We start from the raw sequence: 23,652 nt of genomic DNA on the forward strand, positions 1-23,652 counted from the left end.
AAAGTAAATTGCAGATAGAACATAAACATAAATCGCAGAAGACAAGCCAAGATAAGAGGACACAAGATGTGGCGCTAGCCATGGACAAACCCCAATGTGGAGAAACCCTTAATCAATTCTTCTCATATGTTAGTTCAACAAAGAGAGAGAGAGAGATAGTACATTTACAACAGAAGTCAACACTTTGACTTATCTAGATAAGAGCATAGATCATCTCTAAGAAGATGATACATGAGATCAGTTGAAGACATGTTGCTTCAATTGATTCTCCAAGGTAACTCCTTCACCTATTGTTGTGATGCATTTTGTCATCATGCTGCACCTCACCGTGCTGCACCATGTTGCACCCATCATCACTATGATGCATCTCATCATGCTTCATTAATCATGATTGTACCTATCATTGTACTGCATTATGTGCCATTGCTGCACCATGTTGCCATATTGACCTATGTGTTGGCTACACCTAGCTTACTTATTATCCCTTGCTAGCTTGTTGTCCCTAGCATGCTTGTTGTCCTTAGCATGCTTGTTGTTGCATGCTAGTTGTCCCTTGCATGTTAGCTGTAACATTGCATGCTTGGTGTATTTGTTGCTAAGTACTATACAACTGTCCTAATGTTAGTTAGTTGTCCCTTGCATGTTGCTCTCCTTCGGAGACAGATGCTCTGGTTATTCCGGCAGTTTTGGCTGATCCCGACAGTTCTGGTAGTTCTGGCTGTTCCTGGCAGTTCCGAAAATTCTGCCAATTTTGGTTGTTCTGGCTTCTGCCCTCTGCGTCAGCTTTCCCGCATGTTTTGGCAATTCCGGCAATTCCGACAATTCTCGACAGTTTTGGTAGTTCCGGCAATTTCGGCTGTTCCCGGTAGTTCTGACAGTTTTAGCTTTTCCCGGCAGTTCTGACAATTACTGGCAGTTCCAGCTTCTGCCCTCTGCGTCAGCTTTCCCGACTGTTCCAATAATTCCCGACAGTTCCGGCTATTCCCGACAATTCCGGCTTTTCTCGGCAGTTCCAGCTTTTGCTGGCAGTTCCGGCAGTTCCAGAAATTCAGGGTATTCCCAGCAGTTTCGGTAGTTCCAGCAATTCTGGCTATTCCTGGCAGTTTCGGCTTCTGCCCTCTGTGTTAGCTTTCCCGGCTGTTTCGGCAGTTGCCAGCAATTCCGGCTATTCCCAACAGTTCTGGCAATTCTGGCTATTCTCGACATTTCCGGCTATTCCCGGCAGTTCCAGCTATTCCCGACAGTTCCGGAAATTCCGACTATTCCTGGCAATTCCGTCAATTCCGATTGTTCTGACTTCTGCCCTCTGGATTAGGGCCGCGTTATCCCTTAGAATCTCTCTGCCTACTAAAACCCAAAGACAAGTAGAGAGGAAGAGGTCCCTAGTGTGTTGAAATGACTTGAAGGCCACCTCTATTTATACTAAAACGTTGAGCACAAGTGGGGTTTATTTGGTTGCTGGCCGACCTTGACGAATTGTTCCATAACACAAATAAATTCATATCTCCATGAATACTTATCGGAATCGGATGATCTTTAGATCAATCCTACACCTCTCGATGAGAGGGATCTAAGAAAAATATAAATTTCCATTAATAAGATGACCCACAAGGAGTTCGCCCTAGTTGCTAATTTTAACATTTTGCTACCTTGCACAAACACTTCTCATCCAATGCATTTTTTATAAAATTCAATGTTAAAACATCACATACTGCATCATATGGGTTATTAGATTCATACTCAATTAACTCTTTATCTCTAAGAAAAGTTAACATCTTGATAACCCAATGATCAAAATATTCACCTGTAAACATAGGAGGTGGTAGCAGATCAAAGCTACACCAATAACCCTCGATTTCTTCTTTGTCTTTTGCTAGACTTCTTAGTTCCTGGACTGCGACCTGAACCTCTCTAACGATGGCAACAATCTCTGCCTCTTCTTTTTGATTCTTTTTCTTAGTCTTCTTCAATCGCGCTTTGTGACGCATGACTGCAGTCTTCCTTTTGTCTTATAGATGCTTTCCTGATTGCATGAGGCTATCTTCTATATCACCCCCGAAAAAAAATATATGATTTTCAATATGTGCCCCTGTAAGGCACAATCTTCATCCAAAACACTGTCATGCTTAACAAAAAAAATCAAAAATGGATAGACTATTGCAGAGCCCTAAATTCTCTTGCTAATTAAAACCCTTTTCCTTTTTTTTATTCTCTTGAGAAAACCTTTTTCATAAATCTCTCCCTAATTTTTTTTTTTTAAATCCCAAAAACTCTTTTATAAACTTTTATACCATGCAACTTTTAATATAAAAATTTTTTCACTCAACTTTCGATTTTAAATAAATCTTTTTCCAAATAAACCCTTTCAAAAAGAACTTCAAATGAAACCTTCTATAAAATCGTTTTCTTTCTATTATAACTCTAAACTCTCCAAAAGAAACACAAACTTTAAAAAAAAGCGCTTTTATAAACCTTCATAAACCAATTAATAAAGGCCCTTTATTCATGCAATAAATCTCAAATGTAGTTTTCATTAATCTTTAAAAGGACTTCAATAAAACTTTATTGCATTACCGACGTGACCTTTTCAAACCTCTTTTTGTGTGACTGTTGTTGACTTGTCTTGCATTTTTAAAAAAAGTTGCCAGTTTTCAACCAGATTCACTGTGTTGGCTCACTGACTCATGACACATTTTTTTTTCTTCTTCCACTAGCGGCGTCTAGGGCTCGACTCCCAGTTGCTATTATGGTTGTGGTTCTTCTCTCCACGACGCTTCTCACGGCGGCTCCACAGGCTAGTGCATAATCACATACGCAATGATGGTACAACAAAGTGAACGGATTTGCAGGCCTTCTATGCGCGATGTTGACACAGTAGTTCGGCTGTGGCAGTTTATAAACCTTTCGATTTAAACTTATTCTTAACGTTGATACCAAATTGTTGGAAAGGCGGAGGAGACAAAGCATGAATTCACACATAAAACACGAGTTGCTGCTCTTCTATTGATCACACAAAACATGATTATTATAATGAACCCGGTGAAGGGTATTTAAACTTTTTCCAACTAGCTACTTGCCTAAAATATCTTGACATGCAACCACTCACTCAAAGTCATCTATCACTTAACTCGACTTGATTCAACACTCAACCACTCAATCACTCAATTAACTTACTCTTTATGTTTAGCTAATTCCACATGCGGGAGTAATTACAATTTCTAACACCATCAAATAGAAATTCATTCATGTCATAGGTCCGATTTGATGTAACATTGAATGAATAAACGTCTTTCAGCTCCTTGACTCTATGTTGGTGTTTCTGCTTATGATGGCATCAGTCTTTGTGTTTTTCCATCGCTCTTTGGCAGTTGAGGTTTTGGTCCCTTTTTCCTTTAGGAGGCTGTCACCTTTTTCCAACTTCTGTAATCTGTCGCAATCTGTGGTTACTTTGGACATATGGTTATTTAGATGGCTCTGTTAGGGGCTTTTTTCTGGATCCAATCTTTGGACGATATGGCTACCTGTCAATGGTGCAAACTGTTGGGAGGCTCGTTATAGCTCGTCCATTTGCCTTATGTATTGTTATATGTCCTTTTATATTCTCTTAATATAAAACTATGCTGGTTTTTTTTCTCTGAAAAAAAAAAAACGTCTTCAATGTAAATTTCAATCAAATTAAAACATTTTCCCAGGTTTGATTTTGATGCAATAGTAAACGATTAAGAGTATTTAGTTGTGGACAATCACATAATTTCATAGTTGTTACATTGAGCCATACTGAAAAAGCTTTGCAGAGAAGTAACGAACAAACACTAGGAATGTCAAATATTTTTTAGGCAAATGTACAGTAAGCTTAAGATTAACTTCACTGATACACACCATCTTTATTTTTTTAAAGGGACAATTTCATATCAAAATCAACAAATACCATAAAGATAACATAACAAATTAAACTCAGATTTATAAACATTATTATATGATGGACATCACTGTCCATCTAGACTGTAATTTACATAAATCAAGGCAACCTCATATATATACACCATGACATGGTGCAAGAACTATGGTCTCTTTTGTTTCCATAGCCTCAATCATGTAAGGTCAAGCAAGTTTCTAGTTAAATATTTTGACCAACACAGGCCAAATTTGATGAAAGCATATCATACCAACTTGTAAAATTGGTTAAGGTTTTATTCTACAAAGCTATGCTTTGAAATGTTATCGTTAACTACCATGGCTGCAATTTAAACATTCTAGAAACCACTGGAAATTTTTAGCGGAAACTGTACAATCCCTGTAAATCACATCATAGTCCACATAAAAGAAGTTATGGCACTATTGTGTTAAAGACTGTAAATCTTTGAACATGAACTGAGGCCAACAAAGGCATAATATATTTACCAAATATGAGCACAGAACCATTTAACTTAGTTCTGATAGATATCAGTATTTAGATGAATCTATGCAAATTTAACTTATTATTTCTCAACAAACCAACAGAAATTCCAAAAGTAATATATCTTTTTTAATTCCTTACAAATATGCCCAGATTCAGTTTTTGATGGCATCCCCCGCACACCATCTTCTTGGGTCCATCAAATAGAAATTCATTCATGTCACAGGTCCGATTTGATGTAACAGTGAATGAATAAACGTCTTCAGTGTAAACTTCAATCAAATTAAAACATTTTCCCATATTTGATTTTGATGCAATAGTAAATGATTAAGAGTATTTAGTTGTGGACATTCACATAATTTCATGGTTGTCACACTGAGCCATACTGAAAAAGCTTTGCAGAGAAGTAATGAACAAACACTAGGAATCTGAAATATTTTTTAGGCCATATGTACAGTAAGCTTAAGATTAACTTCACTGATACACACCATCTTTATTTTTTTAAAGGGACAATTTCATATCAAAATCAACCAATACCATAAAGAGAACATAACAAATTAAACTCAGATTTATAAACATTATTATATGATGGACATGACTATCCATCTAGACTGTAATTTACATAAATCAAGGCAACCTCATATATATACGCCATGACATGGTGCAAGAACTATGGTCTCTTTTGTTTCCATAGCCTCAACCATGTAAGGTCAAGCAAGTCTTCTAGTTAAATATTTTGACCAACACAGGCCAACTTTGATGAAAGCATATCATACCAACCTGTAAAATTGGTTAAGGTTTTATTCTACAAAGCTATGCTTTGAAATGTTATCGTTAACTACCATGGCTGCCATTTAAACATTCTGGCAACGACTCGAAATCTTTTGCTGAAACTCTACAATCCTTGTAAATCACATCATAGTTGACATAAAAGAAGTTATGGCACTGTTGTGTTAAAGACTATAAATCTTTGAACATGAACTGAGGCCAGCAAAGGCATAATATATTTCTCAAATATGAGCATTAATCCATTTAACTCAGTTCTAATAGATATCAGTATTTAGATGAATCTATGCAAATTTAACTTATTATTTCTCAACAAACCAACAGAAATTCATAAAATAATATACCTTTCTTAATTCCTTAAAAATATGCCTAGATTCAGTTTTTGATGGCTCCTCAACCAACAGAAAAGTAATGAACAAACACTAGGAATCTGAAATATTTGCTAGGCCATATGTACAGTAAGCTTAAGATTCACTTCACTGATACACACCATATTTTTTTTTTTTAAAGGGACAATTTCATATCAAAATCAGCCAATACCATAAAGAGAACATAACAAATTAAACTCAGGTTTATAAACATTATTATATGATGGACATGATTGTCCATCTAGACTGTAATTTACATAAATCAAGACAACCTCATATATATACGCCCTGACATGGTGCAAGAACTATGGTCTCTTTTGTTTCCATAGCCTCAACCATGTAAGGTCAAGCAAGTCTTCTAGTTAAATATTTTGACCAACACAAGCCAACTTTGATGAAAGCATATCATACCAACCTGTAAAATTGGTTAAGGTTTTATTCTACAAAGCTATGCTTTGAAATGTTATCATTAACTACCATGGCTACAATTTAAACATTCTAGCAACGACTGGAAATCATTAGTTGAAACTCTACAATCCCTGTAAATCACATCATAGTCCACATAAAAGAAGTTATGGCACTGTTGTGTTAAAGATTGTAAATCTTTGAACATGAACTATCGCCAGCAAAGGCATAATATATTTATCAAATATGAGCATAGATCCATTTAAGTTAGTTCTGATAGATATCAGTATTTAGATGAATCTATGCAAATTTAACTTATTATTTCTCAACAAACCAACGGAAATTTAGAAAGTAATATACCTTTTTTAATTCCTTAAAAATATGCCCAGATTCAGTTTTTGATGGCTCCTCAACTAGCTCGCTAACCCATGCAATATCTGGCTGATTGGTAGTAGATGTATTATATTCCTTTTGTACTTGATCTTTCCAGAACTTTTTGTAGATCTCAACCCTTAGCTTCTTTCCTTATTCCAATGGGTGAAGCCCACAAAGATCAATTGATGTTGCAGACCGATCTGGCAAATCCAATGCGTGAGTTCTAGAGATCAGATTCTATCCATAGATTTTGTTGGTGGTAATTGACAATGATATTCAGATAGATGGGCACAGACTCAGAGTTCCCAAATGTGAAGCAGTAAATTGTTATGTTATTCTGCACACCTGCAATCTCCTTTAGCACTCGATACAGTGCCTGGTGGCTTTCGATCCTAACACGAGCGGAACGATCAGCGTTTTAAGCTCACTTACACAATCTTCCATGTTTTTGTAGGAGGATCCTCCTTCTTGCACTACTGTTCTAGCCTCCTTGCTTAACTCCTCTACTCTTTTCATTTCTTCTCCTTCTCTTCCCAACAGTCATTTAACTGCAATTCTCAAGTCATCTATGTTGGGTACTGTGGTGGCGCCCTCACATAACCTGACTCCAACCTTAAGATAATCAACCAATAACAAAGCATCTATGTATTGATCTACAGTCATAGGCCATGTTATCACTGGGATTCCAAGTATGATTCTCTCTAAGGTAGAATTCCACCCGCAATGGGTAAGAAAAATTCCAACAGAAGGGTGTGAGAGGATCAAGAGCTGTGGTGCCCAACCTTTAATTATCATACCTCTTCCCCTCATTCTCTCTTCAAAACCTTGTGGAATGGAACCATATTCATCAACAGGCATACCATTTGGAGGATCCCTGATGACCAATATGAAGGACTCTTCACTTGCCTCGAGCCCTGTTGCCATCTCCTAGATTTGTTTATTTGAAAGGCAGGCCTGGCTGCCAAAGAAAATATAAATTACAGACTTCTCTTTCCGAGAGTCAAGCCATTGAAGACATACCGAGTCATCGATTGAAGGGGGTTTCCCTCTTTCAATCATGCTTCTTCCCCGCTTGGCCTCGAACACAACAGGAGGAAGCAGAGGACCCACAGACCAAACAGGCCTACCTGAAACTCTCTGCACATGGTCTATGTAAATAGCTTCTAAATCATAGAAGGTGTTGATAATAGTGCCCCAACTTTTTACATTCAAATTCATGGAGCATCTCATGAATTCAGAGACAGGATCGGACCTCTTATAGGGGCGAGCAAGGCGCGAGATTTGATACCTTGGAAAACTAACAAGATGAGGAACTTCAGGAATATGGACTGTATCATCATCTGATGATACTTGTTCATGTGGCATGTATTTCCACAAAGAATAGATGACAAAAACAGAAAAAGCACTAGATGGGTGATACACTATCCTGGGTATACCAAGCTTGGCAGCTGTGTTCTGAGTCCATCCGAGGAAGAAATCATTGATAATGCAAACAGGAGGGCTGAACTCATAATATGAGCTCTTCTTTTGTTGTTGGAACTAGTCTTCTATTGGATGAGCAAGCTCCTTTAAGGAATCCATAAAGAGTGGTATGAGATTATAAGGAAGTTGTGCCGCATTTTCACATCCCGGAGGTAGCCCTTCAGTGGGAGGCAGGGGAAAGATAAGAGATTGAATTTGGAGGCCTTGGGATGAAGCTCTCTGCAAAAGAGGACTCAAGAGGGATTGATTTCGAGGAGTTGTGAGGACCATTATAGAGTGGCCATGGGATGTAAGGGTGTGGGTGAGGTCAAGCAAGGAATTCATATGGTCCTGTGCTGGGAATGAGAATACAAGAATGTGAGGCATTTTCTCCATGTTCTCTACCATTGCAGTCTTGTCAAGTTTGTTTTAAGATTTGGGCTCCATTTTGGGTTTCAGAGTAGTTATAGTCAATGGAAAACAAGAGGAGAAGGTGGGCAATATACCCTTTTTAATTCCTTAAAAGTATGCCCAGATTCAATTTTTGATGGCATTCCCCGCACACCATCTTCCTGGGTCCATCAAATAGAAATTCATTCATGTCACAAGTCCAATTTGATGTAACAGTGAATGAATAAACGTCTTCAATGTAAACTTCAATCAAATTAAAACATTTTCCCAGATTTGATTCTGATGCGATAGTAAATTATTAAGAGTATTTAGTTGTGGACATTCACATAATTTCATGGTTGTCACACTGAGCCATACTGAAAAATATTTGCAGAGAATTAATGAACAAACACTAGGAATCTAAAATATTTTTTAGGCTATATGTACAGTAAGCTTAAGACTAACTTCACTGATACACACCATCTTTATTTTTTTTAAGGGGACAATTTCATATCAAAATCAGCTAATACCATAAAGAGGACATAACAAATTAAACTCAGATTTATAAACATTATTATATGATGGACATCACTGTCCATCTAGACTGTAATTTACATAAATCAAGACAACCTCATTGATCCAAAAATGGATCCTGGATAAACGTCTAAGTCTAAAAGACTTCATATAAGAGGTAAAAGGTGCCAAATGGCATGAATCCTTTGTAAATCAGAGGAAAATGAAAGTCGCAGGCTGCTCTCAGAAATAGTCTCATTTCAGATATCCCTTCATTCTAAATCCAACGCAACTTAAATGGGCGAAAATGGACTTCAGATGGAGAAGTTATCATAAATGAAACTGCCCTTTTTCAAAGGAGAAAGAGGCAAAATCCCTTGATAATGGGTCCTAAAAACCCTCTAAGTCTTCCAAATCTCCCAAAAGGGCAAAACCATCGCAAAAGGAGGACCTTTAGACTTATCAAATAATACTATTGGGAGGCTAAAAACATGAGAAAACCATGAAATCGAGCTTGTTGGAGGCTTGAACAGTGGTTGCACAGGGGCCGTCGGATCTAGCCGATCAACGGTCCAGATCTGATCGGTAATCGCAATCAGCGAAGGTAGTTAGGGGACAGTGGGAGGCATAACATGATGGGATCGGGCCGATGTGATATTGCGATCGCCGATATCAGCAGATCACAATCGGCGAACACAATGGAGCGGGGCTTATGTATATACGCGCGATGCGATATGTTGATCGCCGATGATCGGATTGGCGAATCGGTATCGGTGACAGCCAGACCCGATGGGATAATAAACATTATTGCATGAGATTTGAAATCCACCCAAAGCCATTTTCACAGGATTTTCACAGTTTTAACGTATTTTTTAAATACGAAGGGAAACCTTGGAACAGGGTCGCAACGACTTGTGATAGTGATTTTAGGCGGACCCGATAGGGATATAGGACACATTTATAAATATTTGAAGTCCGGCCAAACGGCCAAAGATGTGTTTTTTGCGCGTTTCTCTGTGTATTTCATTATGTGTCCATTTCTGCACAGGAAGGCAAAACGACCAGTTTCTTGTGCATCGGTCCCTTTCCATTGGAAACTGCCATTACACCTGTGCATTATGAAGCTCAAAGAGCCACAGAGGCGAAAAGGGAATGATTCCTCATGATTAGGGACAAAGGAACGACTGGAAGACAGGGAGCCCAAGAGGGAAAATGAACAGGCAGCGCGATTTGGCTTAAAAAGCCACAAAACAACAGAACAAGGGACTGTTGGTTGCTGAAGGTGTGGTGGGGTTTCTGTTGCTGAAAGCCAAGCCAAAGCAGGAAGCTAAGGCAAAAGAGGTAGCGTAGAAGCCAAAGAGGCAGTGCAGAAGCAAAAGACAGCCAAGGGAGTCACTTGGAGTTCAAGTGAAAATCCTAGAGAGAGCTGTAACCTGATAGAAGGCAGAAAGAAGCCAGAGCGAAGAGCCACGGAACCAAAACCAGAGCCAAAGAGCCAGAGTTAGAGCCAAGAGCCAGAACCAAGATCCAAAGAGCCAGAGTTAGAGCCAAGAGCCAGAGCTTCAAGAGCCAGGGGATAACATGGTGTCTGACCCCGCTGTTTCTGTGTAAAAATAGCAGGAGTTGAGCCAAGAGCTTGTAAAAAAAGACTTATACCATAATCCCAGAGAGCCTAGTTGAATTAACTAGAGCTCATGGAGAGGTAGCCCAAGAGTTGTGGGTGAACTCCAAATTAATATTATTGTTCATGTGTCTGCTTTATTGCTGCATTGTCTCTGCTACTTTATTTACTGTTATGTATAATTGTATATTAGTTTGAGCACATCGACTCACAGCACAACAACATAATTTAAGGCATAATCAGTTAAAAACAAATGCAAGCATACACCCACACTTTCAAGCACATTCTTAGTTCTGCAATGGTTAATCATTAAGACTTGGGAAAATTCAAGATTTGGAAGTGGAAGAGGTTCTTGTAAGCTAGACAAGAGACCTAAGAGCCCCATTTTCAGATCAGGTGGTATCAGAGCTTAAGATTGATTAACCACACCTTTAAGAAGGTTATATTAGAATTCTTGATTGACAGAGTAATGATTGCTTGTATAAAAGGTGTTTGAACAACAAGAGGCTGATTGTATGCTTGTTTTGCAGACTGACCATTTTGCGAGTTTGCAGAGGTAAAGGGAAAGCTATTGATAGCTCAGTCCATGAAGGACAATAAGGAGAAGGGCTGAAGGCATTCTTCTATCCCAAAGGACCTCAAGGCAATCCAAAGCACAAGAGGTTTGTTGCAAGAGGTTGCTTGAATAAGCTCTTTATTTATCTTGTTGAAGTTTTTTCGTTCATTGACATAATGACAACTTCTACAAGTGGGTCCTCAAATTCTGCGTTCTTCACAAGATTCTTTGATGAAGACATGAAGCAAGAATTTTCCACCATGATGGATATGGTGAGAGAAATGTATGAGGATGAAAGGAAGAGAAACATACTTAGAAAGCAGTTGAATTCCATGGAGGAAGAGAAGCAGATGCTTTCTGACAAATTGCAGGAAATGGAGAGGCAACTTCATATTGCAAATATGAACCTGAAGAGGATGGATGAGTTGGAAACACAACTCATTGTTGCCCAGGAAGCCTTAGCCAAGTACCAGCTTGAAGAAGAGGTAAACCATTCCAGTTTGTCTTCAAATTCTTCTGAGAATGCTTATATTGGTTCTTTTGAAAAACATACTAGAGGCATAGGTTCCAAGCTAATGTCCAAGATGGGCTATGAAGGAAAGGGATTGGGGAAGCATGCACAAGGTATTGTTGAACCAATAATGGTTGAGGAAAGGCTTAAGTATTTGGGTCTTGGTTATGGACAGTCTTATGGAGATAGTTCCAAAGCTGCCATGAAGGCCATTGAAACAGTCCCAAGAAGGAGTTTCATTTCATGTCCTCTACCTCAGAAGTGTGAAGGTTGTATTCAAGAGGAATACAATAGCTTGAAACATCAATTGCAGGATGCAGGTGTTCAGAAGCACACACTTGAACCAGAGAGTTGGGGAGACTCCAACAACCTTGAAGAGATTGATGATGTTCCAAAGGGAGTTACTTCTTCACTCAATTCACCTCCTCATGAAGGCAATAAAGGTGAAAGAAAAAGGTATAAATATGGTTCTAAACATATTTCTTTTGATTTTGTAAAGCATGATAAATTTCCACATAAGTATGGGAAAAAAATTGCATGTTCCTTTTGTGGTTTGGATAACCATGATGTTTCTAGATGTTGGAAGAGAATGGCCACATGCAGGAAGTAGAAGAAGGAAAAGAAGAAAGCAACCAAAGGTCCATTGGACAAGGCAAATCATGTTGTCAAGAGAATGCACATGCAGTGCACTTACTGCCATAAGCGAAGACATATTGCTGCAAAATGTTGGACTTTGAATCCAGCAATGCTTCCACAAAAGCTGAAGAAAGTGGAAAGAGAAGATGGCAGAAATGGAAGTGAAGATTCCATGAATGATGTGTCTCAGAATGATTCACATGATGATGCTGATGTGCAGACAAAGGTAGTACCTTTGAAAGGGATTGGTAAGGAACGGTTAGAGTTCTTATCCGATTGAGATTGCATGTCTATTGATGCATCTACATTATATTTCATTACAACTTCGAAAGTACAGTGTGCTTAAGCGAAAGTTGAAAGGTGAAATGCATGCATGAGCTTGAGATGCATGAACACAGGGATGTTGATGATTTCCTTGTTTTTGAACATGTATGTGTAATTAACTTGCAGGGTTGATTGCTTTGACATGCATGTGATGCCATGTTGACTTGGAAGAAGTTAACTTGGTCTCCAAATGGAGATAATGATGAAGAGTTTCATCTTTTGAAAAAGAGTCCTAATGGTCTTTTTCTACATGCTTGACTTGAAGGGTCATTTGTTTAAAGGCATGTTTTGTGGGCTTGTTATCTAGTCCATCATTTGTATGCAGATGTAAGACATGGAGGTGTTCACAAGATGTGAAAATCTGTTTCTTTTGTTGAAGCAAGAGTTTAGTCCATCCAGTTGTTGTCTGTATGCCTATTGTTGTTAGGAGTTGTTGTTGGTAGCTTGTCAAACATGTACAAATGAAAGTTTTGTGGAGCAGATGTACTTCACATTTTTTTGAGCCACCTTGGATTAATGATCAAGGCAAAGAAGTTCAAACCACCTTCTATGACTATTTCAACAAAAGTTCTGCAGGAAGGCAAGGGGGAAGGCAGTTCTTCCCAAGAAGACTAGCCCATCCAAGAAGGGAAGTGGCCAGAAACTTTGGTTCAGAGGCACTATGAAAAGGCAAGTGTAGGGAGGCTGAAAGAAGAGGGTGAGTCACTCTCATTTACTATTCAGATCAGTATAACATTCTTTTGGAGACCAAAAATTCTTTAGTGGGAAGGCGTAATCCAAAAATGGATCCTGGATAAACCTCTAAGTCTAAAAGACTTCATATAAGAGGTAAAAGGTGTCAAATGGCACAAATCCTTTATAAATCAGATGAAAATAAAAGTCGCAGGCTACTCTAAGAAATAGTCTCATTTCAGAGATTCCTTCATTCTGAATCCAACACAACTTAAATGGGCGAAAGCGGATTTCAGATGGAGAAGTTATCATAAAATGAAGCTGCCCTTTTTCAAAGGAAAAAGAGGCAAAATCCCTTGATAATGGGTCCTAAAAAGCCTCTAAGTCTTCCAAATCTCCCAAAAGGGAAAAACCATCACAAAAGGAGGACCTTTAGACTTATCGGATAACACTATCGGGAGGCTAAAAACATGAGAAAACCATGAAATCGAGCTTGTTGGAGGCTTGAATAGTGGTTGCACAGGGGCCTTTGGATATGGCCGATCAATGGTCCAGATCTGATCGGAGATCACAATCAACGAAGGTAGCCGGGGGACAGTCAGAGGCATAACATGATGGGACTGGGCCGATGTGATACCACGATCGCCGATATCGGTGGATCACAATCGGCGAACACAATGGAGCGGGGCTTATGTATATATGCGCGATGCAATATGCCGATCACCGATGATCGGATTGACGAATCGGTATCTGCGACGGCCGGACCCGATGGGATAATAAACGTTATTGCATGAGATTTGAAATCTACCCAAAGCCATTTTCACGGGATTTTCATAGTTTTAACGTATTTTTTAAATACGAAGGGAAACCTTGGAACAGGGCCGAAGCGACTTGCGATAGCGATTTTAGGCAGACTCGATAGGGATATAGGACACATTTATGAATATTTGAAATCTGGCCAAACGACCAAATATGTGTTTTTCGCATGTTTCTCTGTGTATTGCATTATGTTTTCATTTCTGCACAGGAAGGCAAAACGACCAGTTTCCCGTGCACCGGTCCCTTTCCATTAGAAACCGCCATTACACCTATGCGTTATGAAGCTCAAAGAGCCATAGAGGTGAAAAGGGAATGATTCCTTATGATTGGGGACAAAGGAACAACATGAAGACAGGGAGCCCAAGAGGGAAAATGAATAGGCAGCGCGATTTGGCTTAAAAAGCCACAGAACAACAGAACGAGGGACTATTGGTTGTTGAAGGTGTTGTTGGGGTTTCTGTTGCTGAAATCCAAGCCAAAGCAGGAAGCTAAGGCAAAAGAGGCAGCGTAGAAGCCAAAGAGGCAATGTAAAAGCAAAAGACAACCAAGGGAGTCACTTGGAGTTCAAGTGAAAAGCCCAGAGAGAGCTGTAACCTGATAAAACGCAGAAAGAAGCCAGAGTGAAGAGCCAGGGAGCCAGAGCTAGAGCCAAAGAGGCAGAGTCAGAGCCAAGAGCCAGAACTAAGAGCCAAAAAGCCAGAGTCAGAGACAATAGCTAGAACCAAGAGCCAAGAGCCAAAGCTTTAAGAGCCAGGGGATAACATGGTGTCTGAGCCCACTGTTTCTGTGTAAAAACAACAGGAGTTGAGCCAAGAGCTTGTAAGAAAATATTTATACCATAATCCCAGAGAGCCTAGTTGAATTAACTAGAGCTCACGGAGACGTAGCCCAAGAGTTGTGGGTGAACTCCAAATTAATATTGTTGTTCATGTGTCTGCTTTATTGCTGCATTGTCTCTACTGCTTTATTTACTGCTATGTATAATTGTATATCATTTTGAGCACATCGACTCACAGCACAACAACAAAATTTAAGGCATAATCAGTTAAAAACAAATGCAAGCATACACCCACACTTTCAATCACATTCTTAATTCCGCAATGGTTAATCATTAAGACTTCGGAAAATTCAAGCTTTGGAAGTGGGAGAGGTTCTTGTAAGCTAGAAAAGAAACCTAAGAGCCCCATTTTCAAATCACTCATATATATACGCCATGACATGGTGCAAGAACTATGGTCTCTTTTGTTTCCATAGCCTCAACCATGTAAGGTCAAGCAAGTCTTCTAGTTAAATATTTTGACCAACACATGCCAACTTTGATGAAAGCATATCATACCAACCTGTAAAATTGGTTAAGGTTTTATTCTACAAAGTTATGCTTTGAAATGTTATCATTAACTACCATGGCTGCAATTTAAACATTCTGGCAACGACTGGAAATCTTCAGCTGAAACTCTACAATCCCTGTAAATCACATCATAGTCCACATAAAAGAAGTTATGGCACTGTTGTGTTAAAGACTGTAAATCTTTGAACATGAACTGAGGCCAACAAAGGCATAATATATTTATCAAATATGAGCATAGATCCATTTAACTTAGTTCTGATAGATATCAGTATTTAGATGAATCTATGCAAATTTAACTTATTATTTCTCAACAAACCAATGGAAATTCAGAAAGTAATATACCTTTTTTAATTCCTTAAAAATATGCCGAGATTCAGTTTTTGATGGCTCCTCAACCAGCAGAGAAGTAATGAACACTAGGAATCTGAAATATTTTTTAGGCCATATGTACAGTAAGCTTAAGATTAACTTCACTGATACACACCATCTTTATTTTTTTTAAGGGACAATTTCATATCAAAATCAGCTAATACCATAAAGAGAACATAACAAATTAAACTCAGATTTATGAACATTATTATATGATGGACATGATTGTCCATCTAGACTGTAATTTACATAAATCAAGGCAACCTCATATATATACGCCATGACATGGTATGTAAGAACTATGGTCTCTTTTGTTTCCATAGCCTCAACCATGTAAGGTCAAGCAAGTCTTCTAGTTAAATATTTTGACCAACACAGGCCAACTTTAATGAAAGCATATCATACCAACCTGTAAAATTGGTTAAGGTTTTATTCTACAAAGCTATGCTCTGAAATTTTATCATTAACTACCATGGCTGCAATTTAAACATTCTAGAAACAACTGGAAATTTTCAGCTGAAACTCTACAATCCCTGTAAATCACATCATAGTCCACATAAAAGAAGTTATGGAACTGTTGTGTTAAAGACTGTAAATCTTTGAACATGAACTGAGGCCAGCAAAGGCATAATATATTTATCAAATATGAGCATAGATCCATTTAAATTAGTTATGATAGATATCAATATTTAGAAGAATCTATGCAAAATTAACTTATTATTCTCAACAAACCAATGGAAATTCAAAAAGTAATATACCTTTTTTAATTCCTTAAAAATATGCCCAGATTCAGTTTTTGATGGCTCCTCAACCAACTCGCTAACCCATGCAATATCTGGCTGATCAACAACAGATGTATTATATTCCTTATGTACTTGATCTTTCTAGAACTTTCTGTAGATCTCAACTCTTAGCTTCTTCCCTGATTCCAATGGGTGAATCCCACGAAGATTAATTGATGTTGCAGACCACCCGGGCAAATCCAATGCGTGAGTTCTAGAGATCAGATTCTATCCACAAATTCTGCTGGTGGTAATTGCCAATGATATTAAGATACATGGGCACAAAGTCAAAGTTCCCAAATGTGAAGCAATAAATTGTTATGTTATTCTGCACACCTGCAATCTCCTTTAGCACTCGATACAGTGCTTGGTGGCTTTCGAGCCTAACACGAGTGAAACGGTCAGCTTTTTAAGCTCACTTACACAGTCTTCCATGTTTTTGTAGGAGGATCCCCCTTCTTGCACTGTTGTTCTAGCCTCCTTGCTTAGCTCCTCTGCTCTTTTCATTTCTTCTCCTTCTCTTCCCAACAGTCATTTAACTGCAATTCTCAAGTCATCTCTGTTGGGTACTGTGGTGGCGCCCTCACATAACCTGACTCCAACCTTAAGATAATCAACCAATAACAGAGCATCTATGTATTGATCTGCAGTCATAGGCCATGTTATCACTGGGATTCCCAGTATGATGCTCTCCAAGGTAGAATTCCACCCGCAGTGGGTAAGAAAAACCCCAACAGAAGGGTGTGAGAGGATCAAGAGCTGTGGTGCCCAACCTTTAATTATCAGACCTCTTCCCCTCATTCTCTCTTCAAAACCTTGTGGAATAGCACCATATTCATCAGCAGACATACCATTTGGAGGATCCCTGATGACCAATATGAAGGACTCTTCACTTGCCTCGAGCCCTGCTACCATTTCCTGGATTTGTTTATTTGAAAGGCAGGCCTGGTTGCCAAAGAAAATATAAATTACAGACTTCTCTTTCCGAGAGTCAAACCATTGAAGACATACCGAGTCATCAATTGAAGTGGGTTTCCTTCTTTCAATCATGCTTCTTGCCCGCTTGGCCTCGAACATAGTAGGAGGAAGCAGAGGACCCACAGACCAAACAGGCCTACCTGAAACTCTTTACACATGGTCTATGTAAATAACTTCGAAATCATAGAAGGTCTTGATAATAGTACCCCAACTTTTTACATTCGAATTCATGGAGCATCTCATGAATTCAGAGACAGCATCAAACCTCTTATAGGGGTGAGCAAGACACGAGATTTGATACCTTTGAAAACTAACAGGATGAGGAACTTTAGGAATATGAATTGTATCATCATTTGATGATACTTGTTCATGTGGCATGTATTTCCACAAAGAATAGATGACAGAAACAACAAAAGCACTGGATGGGTGATACATTATCCTGGGTATACTGAGCTTGGCAGCTGTGTTCTGAGTCCATCCGAGGAAGAAATCGCTGATAATGCAAACAGGAGGGCCGAACTCATAATTTGAGCTCTTCTTTTGCTCTTGGAACCAATCTTCTATTGGATGAGCAAGATCCTTTAAGGAATCCATAAAGAGTGGTATGAGATGATAAGGAAGTTGCACCGCGTTTTCACATCCCGAAGGTAGCCCTTCAGTGGGAGGGAGGGGAAAGATAAGAGATTGAATCTGGAGGCCCTGGGATGAAGCTCTCTGCAAAAAAGGAATCAAGAGGGATTGATTTTGAGGAGTTGTGAGGACCGTTATAGAGAGGCCATGGGATGCAAGGGTGTGGGTGAGGTTAAGCAAGGAAATCATATGGCCCTGTGTTGGGAATGGGAATACAAGAATGTGAGGCCTTTTCTCCATGTTCTCTGCCATTGCAGTCTTGGCAAGTTCATTTTAAGATTTGGGCTCCATTTTGGGTTTCATAGTAGTTATAGTCAATGGAAAACTAGAGGAGAAGGTGGGCCTCTCAATGAGTGAAAAAAAATCAATTGAGCTTGCTCAATCAGTAATGAAAAGAGTATTAACATGTTTTGTGATTAAGAATATCATATTAAGAGCAGGATAGGCAAGAATAATTGGGGATTTTCAGAACAGGGAAGCCATGGATTGGATTGAGGTTCACAGTATCGGAACTGAGGACCCCATCTGCGAAGGTCCCATTGGCATAAAAGTAGCAGCATTAGCAGAGGCGGTTGTTGTTACAGGCTGTGGGAACTAGAAAATTGTTGGTCTCTTTTGTGCAGGTGGGTGAGCTACAGGGGATAGGTCGGTAAGTGGGGGAGAGAATGGGGTTGAAAGTGGAACCAGGAGCTGATAAGGGATTGCATTCCAACCATGAAAACTCGCTGCCTGTATCGACCACCATTTCTTGTTTCTGAGGTGGGTTGCCCTCGACAATGCCTGTTGAACATGGAAATAACCCTGCAAGTGGATGCAGGGAAGTTCTTAACAATAGAACACTTATGTTTGGTGAATCGTAAAGGGTTCAGAACACATTACCTATACTAAAGGAGTCAAGTGCCTTCCTCGGTGCTGGAAGCCCTTGAATTGCAGAACAACCCGAGGACCTGCAGGCAGGACAAGAGAAAGAGAATTAGCAAGATGAAAGAAGACAAAAAAAGAATGAACAGGGTTAGAGTTAGATGCACCCAGCGTAGAGTTGAAAGAATTGTAAATGGGACTATGGTTATAGCGCAAATCAAGATTTAGTTGATTTGATAGTTAGTAGTATCTAATGGTGGAAAAACATTTAATCGTCTAACAATGGATCTGACGTCAGGATTATGATAGAAAGGCAGTTAGGGGAGTTGATTTCAGAGAAGAACGCCTTAGGGCGTAATGATATAAGGTTGAAGGAAAATTAGTTTTATATACATGCAAAGTAATTTAGGATTTCTTCAACAAAAACTCGAGGTGACAAAGGAAAATCAAGTTGCAAGGGCAGTGGCAAAAGCTAACCTCATGATTATGATCTTGCACAAAATCTAAGAAAAGAGAAAGTCTAAAGAAAGAAAAAAGATTTCTTGGTCATGATTGCTAATTATAGAGATCCCTTAGTTACAGGTGTAAATGAAGTGTAAGAAAATGTGACACAAGAGATTATTATTCAAGTTAAGATTGTGTTAAAGTATTTTATTAAATTAATATAATAATGTATATTATACAATGTTGTTTAATGGTGGATATTATTTTGATCACAATTAAAAAATAAAACCAAATTAAAAATTAAATAATTTAGATTAAATTTCTTAAGATGCAAATTTTATATTAAAAAAAAGTTTATACTTTGAAAGATTGAGAGATTTGATCCATTTAAACTTTAATAGATCCAATAAATATAAACTGGTATATAAATTTAAATTATAAAAATAAGATTACACTTAATAGAAATAAATTAATATTTAGATTTAAAATTAAAATTAAAATTTTATATGAAAAAAAATTGAAGTTGGAAACGAAAAACATTGTCCCATAAATCATCCAAACACTTAAATCTTATACCATCCAAAATCCAACTTAAAAAACCCTATAACAAACATCATTTTAATTCGAACATTAACTTATAGTTTTAATTATATCATTTTCAATTTCATCTATTTCGGTATGAAGCCTTTATTTCCATGCTTCAAAGATACCCATCAACATGTACCTTCTGCCTAAAGCCCTGAAACACAGCTCCGACCTGAAAAGATTGAGTGAGGATTTAACTTTTGTTGGGAAGCCCAGGACCCACCTGCAAGAGATGAGTGCGGACCTAACTTTAGCAATATAAAGTGACAAGGGATGATTTGCATATATGTGCCAGGTGTCCATTTAATTATATATGTGTCCGGACCTCATTGTCATATGGGCCTGCAGCCCTGGAATTTGACGTCCCACAGGACGTATTTTTCTTTGAAGAACGTATTTGACAGGAGCAGAAAAAAATTCCACGTCAAATCCGACGTGTGATACACCCCTGCAAACCGTCAAAACGACGTCTGTTTCAATTGTTTAAACATAAAAATTTAGAATACCTTATTTCTTAGGAGTCTGGACAGTGGGAGTATGGGAGTCTGGGACCACCGGACCAGCAGTAGTACTGGTACACAACGCGTTACACAGTTTAAAATAAAAGCCTTTAAATGCATCACCATCCCACTGCGTACTACCTAGTACTTACCATTGATTATCCAGCTACAATCCGCCGCTCATAGCCGCTCAAATTTAATCCGACGAGACTTGCAATTTGCAAATTTCAATCTACTGCAATCTGCTAGTGCTTATTCCTCCAATGGATCATAAATTGGTTTACGTCATTAGGGATATAGCTTAAAGAAACATTTAAATTCATTTTCTATTCATTTATTTCATGCTTGGTATGTGCCTAGGCAAGTCTGGTGAAGCTCAGGTTCCAGAGATTCAGAAATTCTTTTGCTAGTTTATATATATATGCGCGACACAGTACAACAATTGCGGGAGATATTTCCTCCTCATTATGAAGAAGTAGATGTGAAGGAAGGAATTTTAGGTATCGGAGGGTTCCCTGTTAAGGATTGCCAGCGATCTTGGATACCAATTACAGTGAGGAGTTCAGACGGGGATGTCAAGCTATAAACAAAAAACCAGCAAACAGGGTAAGTACATTCTATTTTGTAAAAAGAATGCATGCCTCGACAGTTAATGTGATAAATTTAACAGGTAGAATTGTTCCATCTAAACATAAGGCAGGCATATCATCTGTCCAGAAACAAATATTATAAAACCATTTTCTGGTAATCTTCTTTTTAAATTCCCTTACGTTGTAAAATATAAATTGTATTTGAGTACCCAAATATGAGTGCTCTATTTCCTGAACTTCATCAATCTTATCCCAAATATTAGTAAAATATAAATTGTATTTGAATACCCAAATACTAGTGCTCTGTTTCTTGAACTTCATCAATCTTATCCCAAATATTAGTAATTTAGTAGTGTGTTGTTTCTTAGTCTTGGTTATTGTGCGTCACATGTTGTTGTTGTTGATGTAAATGAAATGCGTGGGCTCTGCCCAGTGCCAACCATTTCCAATCTCCAAGTAGGCTGCCATTGCGCATTTAACTGACTACAATTCTTCAAACTCTGCTCGGATCTGAATGAATCAGAGCAATCATGTGTCAGCGACATTTTAACGGTAAAAACCTTTTTGGATAAAGCACCAAACCATTATAGATACGCGTTGACTACCAATTTACCAAATATGGTGATTTTTTTTGTCATATTACCTTGAAAAACTCCTTAAATATTAATGCCATGAAAACAAGTGCAAAATAGAATTTTTTCAAAGAAAAGGGTTTCAATTTGCGAGGATGCCTTCATCGTTGTGCCAAGTTTTTCAAAGGAATTCGTATTTTGATTCGTTTGAGTGTGTAGGTGTGGGGGATTGCATGTGCTTCACATCTGGAAGATGTATGGATATAGGCTATAGCCATTAACAGTCTAAGCGAGGAGACATGGAGTTGGCTTCCAACGCCCACAACTATAGATAAATGTTATGGGTACCCACGTATTATGACCTTTAAACCCAGCTCCGATATGAAAGTCGGGTGAAGCCTAACTGGCCCTTTAACATTCATTTTGTTTTGATATATACCAGAGAAAAAAATTCTGTTATGGGTACCCGCATATTATGACCTTTAAAGTTCCCAACGACTAAAACTAAGTTACATTAAGGTGAAGTTGAAGTGCAGATTCCATCTCAACATTGAAATTAAGAATTACCTTTCCGAAGATGAATATAAATTTTTTGGTTTGTTAATAAATTTTACGGCGGGTTCTTATCCTCCTCGACCAATGAAGTAAGAGAAGAAAATTGAATTTAATCGCCGTGAAATTAATTAGGGATGAGTATTTAATGGAGTCAGACAAGAACACTGAATTTAATAACCGTGAAATTATGTCGGTATGAATATATTGGAATATATACTAAACAATAGAAATTGGGTAGTCGTGAAGTTATTATATGCACTGGTATATATAGATACCAATATATTCTAATTGGTAATATTCATTTTGTTTTGATATAGACCAGAGACAAAATTCTGTTATGGGCAGGCCTGGAATTTCAAATTCCTTTTGCCTATCAAATTAAAATTTGACGACGTTTTTGTATTTTTTTTACCCTTCGTTTTACGTTTTAACTAAATATGTGAGTGTCACGGAAAACTCTATTTTAACAATTTTTGTAAATTTATTCCACAACACACAATAAGTCATCAAATTGGAGGCTGATAATCACTGTTTAGATTGAAATTGCAGATTTGTAGTCTATCAAATTTATAGCTCAGATTTATGGTGGGACCATTTAAACAATAAAATCTTTGCAAAAAACTTACAATCCATGGACTATAAATAAATTATCTAGTGAGATTATAAATAAATCGTGGACTATAAATAAATCATCTAGAGAAAATACAGAAAAGTTATGCAATAATAAACAGTGATTATACTTCATTAAAAGGCAAAATTTTTGAAGAAACTACAAATTTTTTTATCAATAGGAATATCTCAATACATAGATCCTCTATTAAACATAAACTAGAAGAATTTTCAAAGCTCAAGAATCCTTCTTGACTTTGTATCTATCCATATCTCATATACTGCATGCCAATCAACATTAGATGATTCAGGGCCATTCAAAGATACTCTCATTAGAGCATCTAGTGTATCCAACCCAAGGCTCGATTTTCTAATGTCCTTGATGATGTTTTGCTTAGAAAATCCCCTTTCACAATCCCTTGTACTTGCAGGAATAGTGAGGACAGCTTGCCATAATTTCATCATATTAGGATAGGTTTTGTGCCATTGTTTTGTGTTACGAAAGATTTTCCATGCTTATTTCATAGAAAACCCCTCACAAGCCAGATTTAATGAATCAACAAAAGGGTGCAACTCCCTTTTACAAGCTTTAACATCAAATAAAGCTACAAATCCAACATCACTTGATACGGTATGTTGCAAATGTTGAAAAAGCTTTAAAAACCAACGCTCTGAATTTTTCTCACGACTACGACACTCTTCTGAATAATAACAAGAGCTGAACAATTTCGCTGCATTAAAAAGATGAAGGTTTCCTTGCTTCATTGGATTCAATATCCATGGCTGAGATAGAGATGTATTGTAACTCATGTCTATCTACAACTTTCCCTTCATCTTTAATATCAATGTATCCATTTTGAGAATCATTTAAAAACTTTGAAAGATAAGTTGTGCCTTCTGCAAATGTCTCTTTTCTCAAAAACCATCTAGATAATGTGCTTATAGTTACTTCAAGAGCCAACCCAATAGTTGTAATGTCTACATTTTCTTCTTGAA

General features: G+C 38.0%; 2 pseudogenes; both read right to left on the bottom strand.

Annotated features, from left to right (window-relative positions):
- Positions 1-6,687: 6,687 nt before the first annotated feature.
- LOC149189782 (UDP-glycosyltransferase 89B2 pseudogene) lies at positions 6,688-8,199 on the bottom strand (annotated as a pseudogene).
- Positions 8,200-16,680: 8,481 nt separating this feature from the next.
- Positions 16,681-18,192, bottom strand: LOC149189783 (UDP-glycosyltransferase 89B2 pseudogene; annotated as a pseudogene).
- Between the last annotated feature and the right edge of the window lie 5,460 nt (positions 18,193-23,652).

The sequence above is a fragment of the Pinus tabuliformis genome, chromosome 3_1, assembly GCF_031772625.1.
Source record: "Pinus tabuliformis cultivar Carrire ecotype Pingquan chromosome 3_1, CPIR1, whole genome shotgun sequence".
In the NCBI taxonomy this organism is placed as follows: Eukaryota; Viridiplantae; Streptophyta; class Pinopsida; order Pinales; family Pinaceae; genus Pinus; species Pinus tabuliformis.